This window comes from Pipistrellus kuhlii, unplaced genomic scaffold (assembly GCF_014108245.1).
Source record: "Pipistrellus kuhlii isolate mPipKuh1 unplaced genomic scaffold, mPipKuh1.p scaffold_m20_p_14, whole genome shotgun sequence".
Classification (NCBI taxonomy): Eukaryota; Metazoa; Chordata; class Mammalia; order Chiroptera; family Vespertilionidae; genus Pipistrellus; species Pipistrellus kuhlii.
In genome coordinates, this window is record NW_023425449.1 from 25,925,519 (window position 1) to 25,936,378 (window position 10,860).

Here is a 10,860-nt window from a genome sequence, read left to right on the forward strand (position 1 = left end):
ACAGAAATATCTGGATACTGGTTTTATAGATGACTGATAAAAGTTAAGTCCTTTTCTAAAGGATATTCAGCAAATATGGTAACTCTTAGCTTCACCACCAAAAATATCCTTAGGTGAAATGTTAATTTATGATTTGATAATATTGGTCCTATGTAACATTTTTGTGTGGAATACTCTAATGAAGTTCAATGTTTTATTACATTTTTCCTCAATGTTTGTTATCTTTCAATTTTAATATATCTGAAATGATGTGGCAGAAAAAATCAGTGTTTGAAAGTGTCTGGCACTATTTCTATAAGAATATTATGTCCTTTAAAAAAAAACAACTAGAGATAAGAATATCAGATTCTTTTTTACATTTATCTAGTGCAAGAATCTGGTATTCTTAACTGTAAGCCAGAAAGTTTATTAAACCTAGAAATTGGAAAAGTTCTTAATACAACCTTTTAAAAATCATTAAAACATTGGGGTGGGAGGAGATGGTTTTCTTTAATATACGAAAAAAGATTGCCAAAACTGGTTTGGCTCAGCGGATAGAGCTTCAGCCTGCGGACTGAAGGGTCCTGGGTTCGATTCCAGTCAAGGGCATGTACCTTGGTTTTGAGCACATCCCCGGTAGGGGGCATGCAGGTGGCAGCTGATCTATCTTTCTCTCTCATGGATGTTTCTAGCTCTCTATCCATCTCCCTTCCTCTCTGAAAAATCAATAAAATATGTATTTTTTTAAAAAAAGAGAGATTACTATAGCAGATATCACTGCTTGGGAGCAATTAACAATATAAAAACTGCTATTGTTGATAATTATTTAGTTTCTTTCATAAAAGGACTCCAATCTTATAAAACAGTCTGTGGAGAGGGAGGCATGTGAGTAGACAGCAATGATTTTTTTTTTTATCATCTGGCAATGAATGCTTATGTCACAGGCCCTGTTAATCTTTACGAAGATTAAGATGCTTCTGATAGTTAAAAAAAAAAACAAAACAAAACAAAAAAACCTGGAGTTACCTTTGACAAGTTAACATTAGGACACCAGTGTGTGGGATTTGATTACTTAGCATCTCCACCAGAGGGTGTGTGGGCCCTAGGAAAGGATGTCCGTCATTAGCTGCTGCTTAGCAGGTTTAATAACATAAAGGGAGAGGATAAAAGTTACTTGTTCAGATAAGAGCAAGGAATTATCCAGACATCAATATCAGTTAGCCCTGCTTTTTCCTGACCTCCTGCAGTATAGATAAGGAACACAGGGCTAAATATAATTAACATTTCCTTACAGGTAGAAGAGGGTAAAGGGTACAAATTGTAATGGAATGAGACTTGGGGTAGTGAAAACAATATACAGAGGATGTATTAGAATTGTACACAAAAATTACTGGTATAATTTTATTAATGTCACCCAATTAATCATAAACTAGGCCCTTAGTCAAACCAACTGAGTTTTTCAGTAGAAAAAGGTGGGAGTTCATTCAAAAGGATTTGCCTACCTTAGAAGTTGTAAATAGCATTTTCCCTATCCATTACATCCTGGTTGGATTTTTAGTGACAGTGTGGCAATGGTATTGCAGTTTTTTGTTTTTTTGTTTTAATGTCATTTATTCTAGAGCTTATAGATTTAGGACAGCACTACCTCATAAGGAGTAGGACACCCAAAAAGAACAAGGCTTTTGTGCAAGTGCAGTTTGGTTTCAATGTTCCAAACAGCAGTGGTGCTTTAAAAAAAATTTTAAAAGACCTTGATAAATACTGTTCAAGGTCTGCTCTTAACAGCAAATGGCCTTGATCTTGGCTATTGGGTCCAGAGCTGAACAGGCTCTGCAGGGAACCAACTGGCACATGTTGACTTTGGAGGCTTTACAGCTCTTCAGTGAGAAAACGCTTGCCATTTCTAAGCTTTCTAATATGCACACAAACTCACACTTTATTTCTACTGATATCTCCTTGTCCTATTGATACAGTTATGAGTTTGACTGCCTTTTTTGTTTAAATCTGAGTTTTGAAAAAGAGGCCATTTAAAGTAAACAGAGCAAAAGGTGGGAAATAAATTTAATTAACCCATCTCAGTATAACCAACTTTGATTTCTTCTGCTTTTATTTGAGACATATTTTTTAAAAGTCATAGACCTTAATGTGTGGCCTATATAACATAAACCAAGGTGAACTGGAGGCTTGAACCAGTTTTTCAATTCAGTTTTAGTAGACTAAAATCATGGTAATGTGCCCTGGCAGGTGTGCTTCTGATGGTTGGGCATTGTCACATGTACCAGAAGGTTGTTGGTTCTATTCCCCATCAGGGCACATGCTGGGATTGTGGACTCAACCCCCAGTAGATGCATGCAGGAGGCAGCCAATCTATGTTTCTATCATCCAAGTTTCTCTCCCTTTCTCTTCTTTTCTCTTTCTCCAAAATCAGTAAAATCACTTTAAAGACAGTTATGGCAATGAGCTCATCAGGTTACCTGTTTGAAGTTGTTTATTTCTCAAATGTCTGTGTCTCCTATAGATTTCTCTAGGAGCAAGGTAGTATATAAATACAGCATGGCTTAGGCGCAGGGGAGGAACATCTGGCCCATGTGCCATATAAAACCCACAAAATCATTTGGCCTGACTCTGCCAAGGTATCAGGGGTGAGTTAATTAAATGTGTGATCAAATATAGCAGGCTAATTTTTAAGTTGAAAATTTTGTATGGACCTTGAATGATGTTATAAATATCCATATGGCCCTTGTCAGATAAACTGTTCCCCAGCCCTAGTGGGGGAAAGGAAATGACTCTAACCTAGATCTTATTTCTTATGCCACCATTTAGCATCAGTGAGACCTTACACAAGTCACTTCACCTCTGCACAGTGTTATACAAGATAAAGGATTATACACCTCTCACCAATAGATTTAAGGCAATCCTTGCATGACTCTATACTGTGAAATAGGGATCATTTCTTTTAGTTCTAAAATTTATTTACATCTTAAAAGGTATAGATAGTATTTTTTACAAAATTTGAAATGTGATGAAAAATAAAGTCACTATATTGTTCTTAAAATCATCTCCCAAAACTCTTCTTAACATTTAATCATAATGATAATGTGCTGATTGGAAGCCTGCTTATCTCAACCAAAACAGGAACTCAATGTTGATGGGGCTTGTGAAGATTCTTTCAATTTTGGAATGCTTTGAAGATTTCTGGAGGCTTGTGACCAGAATGCCAAGAAGGAAAACAAGTATATTAATAGATGCAGCATATTAGTCCATTTATATTCTTATTTAAGTATTACTTATATTTTTCTTTGGATGAGTTATCTACACTAACAAAAGGGAAAGATGCAAATTGACTGTACCTCTGCGATGCCCACCAGCCAATTAGTAGTGAATATGCAAATCAACCCAACAAAAATTTGTGGTTAATTTGCATACACAGGAACAGTTAATTTGCATACACAGGAACTGAAGGCTCTGCCCAAGCGAAGACTGGAGCCAAGCCTGAAGACTAAAGGCTTGGCTCCGCTGTGCCTGGGTCCCGGGTACCGGAGGAAAACTGGTGCTGGCAGCCAGGGGAAGGAAGGCCTATTGCATGAATTTTTTGTTCAACGAGTCTCTAGTCTATATAAAAAAAAGCCTAAGCAACCATTACGGTGGAAAGACCAGAATAACCAGTTGCTATGATGCTCACTGATCACCTGAGCACCACCGTTCAATGCAGGACCTGCCCCCTGGTGGTCAGTGCGCTCCCACAGGGGGATCTCTGCTCAGCTAGAAGCCAGAATCACAGCTAGGGAGCTCAGTGATGGTGGCTGGAGCCTCTCCTGCCTCCATAGCAGTGCTAAGGTGCAGCCAGCTGAGCAGTAAGGAGCAGCAGGCAGGTGGGCTGTAAGGAGCGAGGGGTCCTGCACTACAAGAGGGCACAGGCCAGGCTGAGGAATTCTCTCCCTCCCACACCCCAGTGTCTGACTGTCATATTTAGCTAAGGTTAACTCCATTTATGCTTTTCTCCCCATTTTCCTCACTTTGTGAGAGATGTCTAAAATGTGTTTTTCTGTTTCAGTTTTGATCTCCAGAGAATATTCTTAGTCTCCAGAAGTCAGTACTGTTTGAGCATATCCAAGCTCATAGCTGTACTTAACCCTTTGTACTCAGAAAGCAGAATTCTTGAGGTTAGGCTTTGCTTAGCCTTTGTTGTTAATCCTCACACGAGGATATTTTTACATTGAATTTAAGTATTTATTGTTTAAAGTATTACGTATGTCCCTCCCCTTACCCCCATTGATTCCTTCTACCCCCATTGAGTTCCCTGCCCCACCCTAATTTCTTTTTAGAGAGAGTGGAAGGGAGGGAGCTAGAGAAACATCTGTGTGAGAGAGACACATCGATTTGTTGCTTCCTGCATGATTAGGCCAAGGATGGAGCCTACAACTGAGGTACATGATGTTGAGGGAATCAAAACCGGGACCCTTTAGTCCTCAGGCCAGTACTCTGTCCACTGAGCCAAACCAGTTAGGGCTAACCTAGCCTTTTATAATGCAGCATCATTCACAATCAAGTCACCGAGACCAGGCAGACTCAAGGGGAGGGGAAATCACCACCCCGCCTTCAAAGAGAAGAGTATCTTTCACATGTAGTCTGCCACAGTCTCGTTTTTCAGAAATGTCACTATCATTTTTACCTAAAATGACATTTCAAAAAGCTAACATAGAGTCAGTCTAATAATGACATAGGCAGTGTTTGATCTAAGATACAGAAAGATTCTTGTTTTATTTTGGAATTAAGTGTACCCGGACATACTATGTAATGATGTAGCACAATGGTAATGTCTTATATGGGGGATCTATTTTCCTAGATGTGCCTTCAGAAAGTACCCACTCCAGGTTAGAATAAGTTATGTCATTAGAAGTCATGCATGGTTGGATAGGGAGAAAAATTAATCCTATAAGAGTGATTAATATTTACATTTATATTCAAAAGTAATACTGAAAGCTACAAATAACCTCTCAGGATCTGGTAGTGGTGCTTTATCTGATTAATAAGCAACTAGTGCTTATTCTGATTTTCAACCTAGTCTCTTAACTAACATCTGAGGACAATCTAATAGCAGAAAATCAGCTGCCATTGCCTATAATGTTTAGACTTTGCAGGTAAAAGCTGCAAGCTCCAGAACAATCTGAACAGAACTGCTCCATCTTTTTAGAGCTGCAGGTTGCATAAACTTGCTTTGCCAGCTTTGACTGACGTCACTATCACGTGAATAGATGCCTGGTGGGAGCTTCCCAGCAGGTGTGCCAGGAAAAGATGACGAGAGTGCAGATAGTCAGCACTTGGCAAGGCAGTTGGATTCTAGAACAGCCAGAGGCCGTGGACCAATGTCCTGAAGCCTCAAGCAGGTCCTTCCAGTTACTGATATGTGCCTAAAATAGAATTATTTTTTATGTGTACTTTGATGGGGAAAATTTAAGAACACTCACCTGGCTAATAGCTATCATCAAAATGTTAAGTATCCAGGTTGGACTGTCATCTATTCTAATAGCTAGACTAATTAAAAAATATGTGCGTTTTCTAACAACAACAAGGTTCCAAAACATTTTATCTAACCTGTTTATATTTTTTAATTGTGATAAAATGTGCATAACATAAAATTTCCCATCTTAACAGTTTTTTTTTTTTAATTGTTAAAAGTATTACAGATGTCCCCTTTTTTCCTCTGTTGTTCCCTTGTAGGCCCCACCCCCAACCTGCCCTCTGCCCTAGGCCTTCACCACACTATTGTCTGTGTCCAGGGGTTATGCATATTTTTACTAATAAAAGAGTAATACGCTAATTAGATGGGACATGTTCCAGATGTCCTTCCAGGCAAAATCACAATGGAGGGTTCAAGGCAGAGGCAGTTAGGGGTGATCAGGCTGGCAGGGGGGAGCAGTTAGAGGGCAATCAGTCCAGCAGGGGAGGGCCTAAACCAGCAGTCGGACATTTCCCAAGGGGTCCTGGATTGGAGAGGGGGCAGGCCGGGCTGAGGGCTGAGGGCAGGGCCCTCCCCGTATGAATTGCATGCACCGGGCCTCTAGTCCTATATAATAAAAATCTATTATGCAAATTGCCGAACAGCAGAACGACTGGTCACTATGATGTGCACTGACCACCAGGGGGCAGATGCTTAACGCAGTAGCTGCCCCCTGGTGGTCAGTGTGCTCCCACAGCCAACCTCTCATGATAGGCCAACCTCCCTGTGTTCCCTCTCCCTAGTCGTTCAGCCCCAATTGGCCCCAATCAGGACTGAGCGAGATGGCCCCAATTGTCCCCAATTGCCGGCCAGGCTCAGGGACCCCCACCTGTGCACGAATTCATGCACCAGGCCTCTAGTGTGCATATAAGTTCTTTGCCATGTTAACCAGTTTCAAGTAGCCAGTTTAACAGTGTTAAGTACATTCACATTGTGCAACCAATCTCTAGAACTCTCTTAATGTTACAAAATTGAAAGTCTGTACCCTTTAAACAACTCCCCATAACCTTGGCAACCACCAGTCTGTTTTCTGTCTCTATGAATTTGACTTAAGTACCTCATTTTATTGGAATTATACAGGATTAAGCATAATGCTCTTAAGTTTCATATGTGTTATGATATGTGTCAAAATTTCCTTTTAATGGCTGAACAATATTTTATTGAATGCATCTATCACATTTTTTTTAACCCACTGATGTTTTGTGGATGATTTTATTATTTATGCAAACTAACTTGACCATCTGGAGCAAGATCAGGGTATGCAAAAGCCACTATATAGTGATTCATTTTTATTTACTAGTCCTCTTAGGTAAATGCCTTAGCTCTTAAGTCAGCCACAATATTTGATTTATCTGTCTTGGCAATAGGTAATGGATGTCATGTACTAAAAAGGGGCAAAAAATGACTAGAACTCTAATCCAGGCCAAAGCACTAGAGTGCCTGTGACACTGAATGAAATACCTTTGATGATTGGATTCAGTACAGAGTCAGATTACTGAAGGCTCTAAGTTGCCAAGGACTCAATTGGTATCTTAGAGAATCTAAAGAGAATCTAAGGAGTAGGAGGGAAGATTAGAACCACACGAACAGCTGGATCCGTGAGCTCAAATGGCATCAGAACTTTCTCATATCTATTTGTCTCTCCTCAGTCAGCCTCAGCCTTCTCTCTATGCATATAATATCTGCCCTATGTGATTCCATCTTCACTGTGGAGCAGTGGCTGCTGGCTTTCCTCTTTTTTGAATGGGAGTTTTTATTGCAATCATCCCCAAGCCTTATTTCATCATGTCCTCAGCGGGAAGGTAACACAAGCAGAACCTCTGCGTGTTCTCAACTTCTTATGTGTCTTTAATCATGCAGCTCTACACAAGATGCCCCTCGGCTTAAAATGGAATTACATCCCAATAAACATATCATGAGTTTAAAATATCATAAGTTGAATATGCATTTAATTAACCTACCAAACACCATGGCTTAGCCTAGCCTACCTTAATCATGCTCAGAGCACACATTAGCCTACAGTTGGGCAAAATCAACATAACAGATGCACTGTAGCAGGGATGGGAACCTTTTTTCTTCCAAGGGCCATTTAGATATTTATAACGTCATTCATGGGCCATATGAAATTACCAACTTAAAAAAATTTCCTTCTGTATTTGATCAAACAACTCACCCCTAATGACTTGGCAGAAAAAAGGGCCAGGCCAAATGATTTCGAGAGGCTTAAAGGGCCCACGGGCCAGAGGCTGTTCCCTACCCCTGCTCGAGTGTGGGTTGGTTACTGTGTAATCACTTGGCTGACGGGAGGTACAGCAACTGCTGATGTCCAACATCACCAGAGCGTACCTTAAAGAACGTACCTTATCGCTATCTCAGGTGAAAATTCAAAATTTAAAATAAGGTTCACACTGATTGTATATTATTTTCCCACCATCCGAAAGTCAAAAGCCATAGAGTGAGCCATTGTAAGTGGGGGACCATCTGCACTGGCTCCTTTGTTCCAATCTCCCTCCCCTGTCCTGCTTCCCCAATTGTTTCCATAGATGGCACCACCTGCTCACTTGCTCCACCATTGCACTACGGTCCGACTCTTGTCAGGGCCCATCAGGGCCAGGAGCACCTCCACGGCCGCCCACTGCCAGTGCCGTATGGCCAATGCCCGCCATGTTCTGTGCAGCCCCCTAGTGGTCAGCGCACATCACAGTAAGCGTTCGAACTCCTGGTCTTGGGGACAATTTGCATATTAGGCTTTTATTATATAGGATTCTCCAGAACACATGGATTGATGAAGTGGAGGTCTTAAAGTCTTTAAAATTCTACTGCAATGATTTGAAGAAGTCGTATGATCTTGGGAACTGTACTTTTGTGCATTCTGTGATGATTGTCTTTAAGAAGCTGGAGGTGGGTCTCTAGCTTTTCCTCTTCCTACACGGTCCAGCCTAGCAGGTAAACCATGAGGGTACCCTCCATGTTTTCTTTGCTGGCAATTGCATGATTTTCTGGCTCGGAGGGAGGCATAGCCGTACCCTAAAGTCAATAATGACTTGCAAAGATATATTTACTTTGGCTTTAGTTCTAGCAGAATTCTGTAACCTTGGGCTAAAATGGACAGTTCTCAAATATATTTTTTCTGAAGGGCAAAGTCAAGAGGTTCCCACCCCCTATTTTCTCCTTAGGAAGAGCATCAGGGAACCATCAGAAATAGGACCGAGCTTCTGCTTCTCAGTTTCTGAGAAGTTAAACCTGAAGGACTTTGCACAGTGAGATTGTTGGTTCATCCAGTCCAGTGTTCCCTTCACCTGAGGCCTCTGCCATGAGAAGACTCTGATTGTGCTCTGCTTGGGCAGCGATTTAGAGTACTGCCATTCTTTCTTTTTTTTTCTTTTTAAGGAAAGAGATCTCAAATCATTTTTATTTTTATTTTTTAATGTTTTTATTTGTTAGAGAGAGAGAGATTGGTTGCCTCCCGCGTACATCCCAACCAGGGATCAATTTGAAATCTGGGTATGTGCCCTAACCAGGAATCAAACTGATGATCTTTTGGTGTACTGAATGTTGCTCAACCAACTGAGGCACACTGACTAGGGCAGTTCTGTCACTCTTGATGCTGTATCATTTCCTTTTTCCTTCATTCCTAACTCCATGGATAATGTGTTTAACGAACATATCGCCTACTATGTAAACTAGTACAGAAAGTTCTCATCTTTATCCCTATTACATTCTGAAATCAAAAGCATAAACACTTGTGATCATAACTAAAATTTCTACAAAGATTACTTAATATTATGCAGCATTTTAACAACTCACTTACTCCTAACAGCTCCATGAGGTCAGTGCTTTTTTTAAAGGGAGGGAATCAAGGCACAGAGCAATCAAGGTCATGAGGCCTGTAAGTGGAGGAGCAGAGAAGTGAATGCTAGCATTTCAGTTCCAGAATCCAGACTCCTAGCCAGCGTGTTAGGCAGCCTCTAAGATGACCCCCTCTGATCCCTGCCTTCTGGTGCTCATGGCCTCATGCGGGAGCTAAGACTTTTGACTTGCTTCGAACAACTCAAATACAGCAGGAGTGATGGGATGTTACTTCTGAGGCGAGGTTATAAAAAGACTGCATTTTGGACAGGTCCATTTTGGAAACTCCGTCTTGCTGACTCCTGGATGACTCACCATGGTGTGAAGCAGCCCGGTCCAGATGCCCACACAACTGATCTTGAGTGCAGATTTCTAATGTCTGCCAACAACCACAGAATTTGCCTAGAAGCAGAGTCCTCAGCGCCAATCTGGCCTTGAAGTGACTGCAGCCCAGGAGAGACCTGGAGCCATAGGAGCCCAGCTCAGTAGGTCTGGACTCCTGGCCCACAGGAACCACAAGTTAATGGTTTTCCTTTTAAGCCACTAACTTCTGGGATATTTTCTTTAAAAGCAACCATACAACTACTAAACTATACTACTAGGTTTATTTGTTTTAAACTATGCTTTATATTACAACGAAATATTACATTTCTTAAGAAGGTCTAAGGTTCGTGAGGGCACTTCGCTGTTCATGGTATGTATGCTGATTGCTTACTTTAAGCAAGTTCTTTCTTTATGTTCAAGCAGAATTATTTCTGTAATAATTTCCTGATGGTTAATATTTTGAAACTTATCAAAGACTGTTTGAAATTCTAAATCTGTTTACTCCTTCTGTTATCTGTTTCCTCTCCAAAAGAAATCCATGTGTCTTGCATACCTTCCTGGAATCATGTGGACAACTTTTGTCTAATGGGGAGCAATCATGCTATATAGCATAGGCTCCATGAGCGTGGACAGTATGGAATAATTACCCTCGCCTACCTTCCGTAGCTGGTTCTTTCAATATCTTTATTTCACTCTTTTTACTTTAATCTCTTCTTTATCTGTGTCTGAGTGTGTAAGTTCATGATTATTCTGTATGTGCTATGTATAAGAAATCCTTTTGAATTCTTCTCACCGGGCAGAAATGAACATGTTCTGACCAGAATTTTTTTCCTAGATTCCTATAAAAATATAAAATTCTTTTCATCTGGGTTCAGTCATTTCCCCCCCAAATATTTATCAGTTTAGCTTAGAAATACTGAATTGCTATCTTATGACATTATCTAACTAATTTGTACATTTTATGAATAAATTTGAGTGTAAGAACCTCTTAACATCTTCTTCAATAAAAATAGAGGTCAAGGATGTACTTATTCTGAGTCATCACCCTTTCCTCCTAAAGTCTTTGCCCATAATCATGAGAGGACCCATAGAATTCTCCTTTAAGGATTTGCCAGCACAATTTTGGACATTTAGAAAGGTCTCCCCACCATGCATAGTACTCTGTGGATTTGCTAATTGACATTTGTGTGGAGGAACGTGGCATTTAC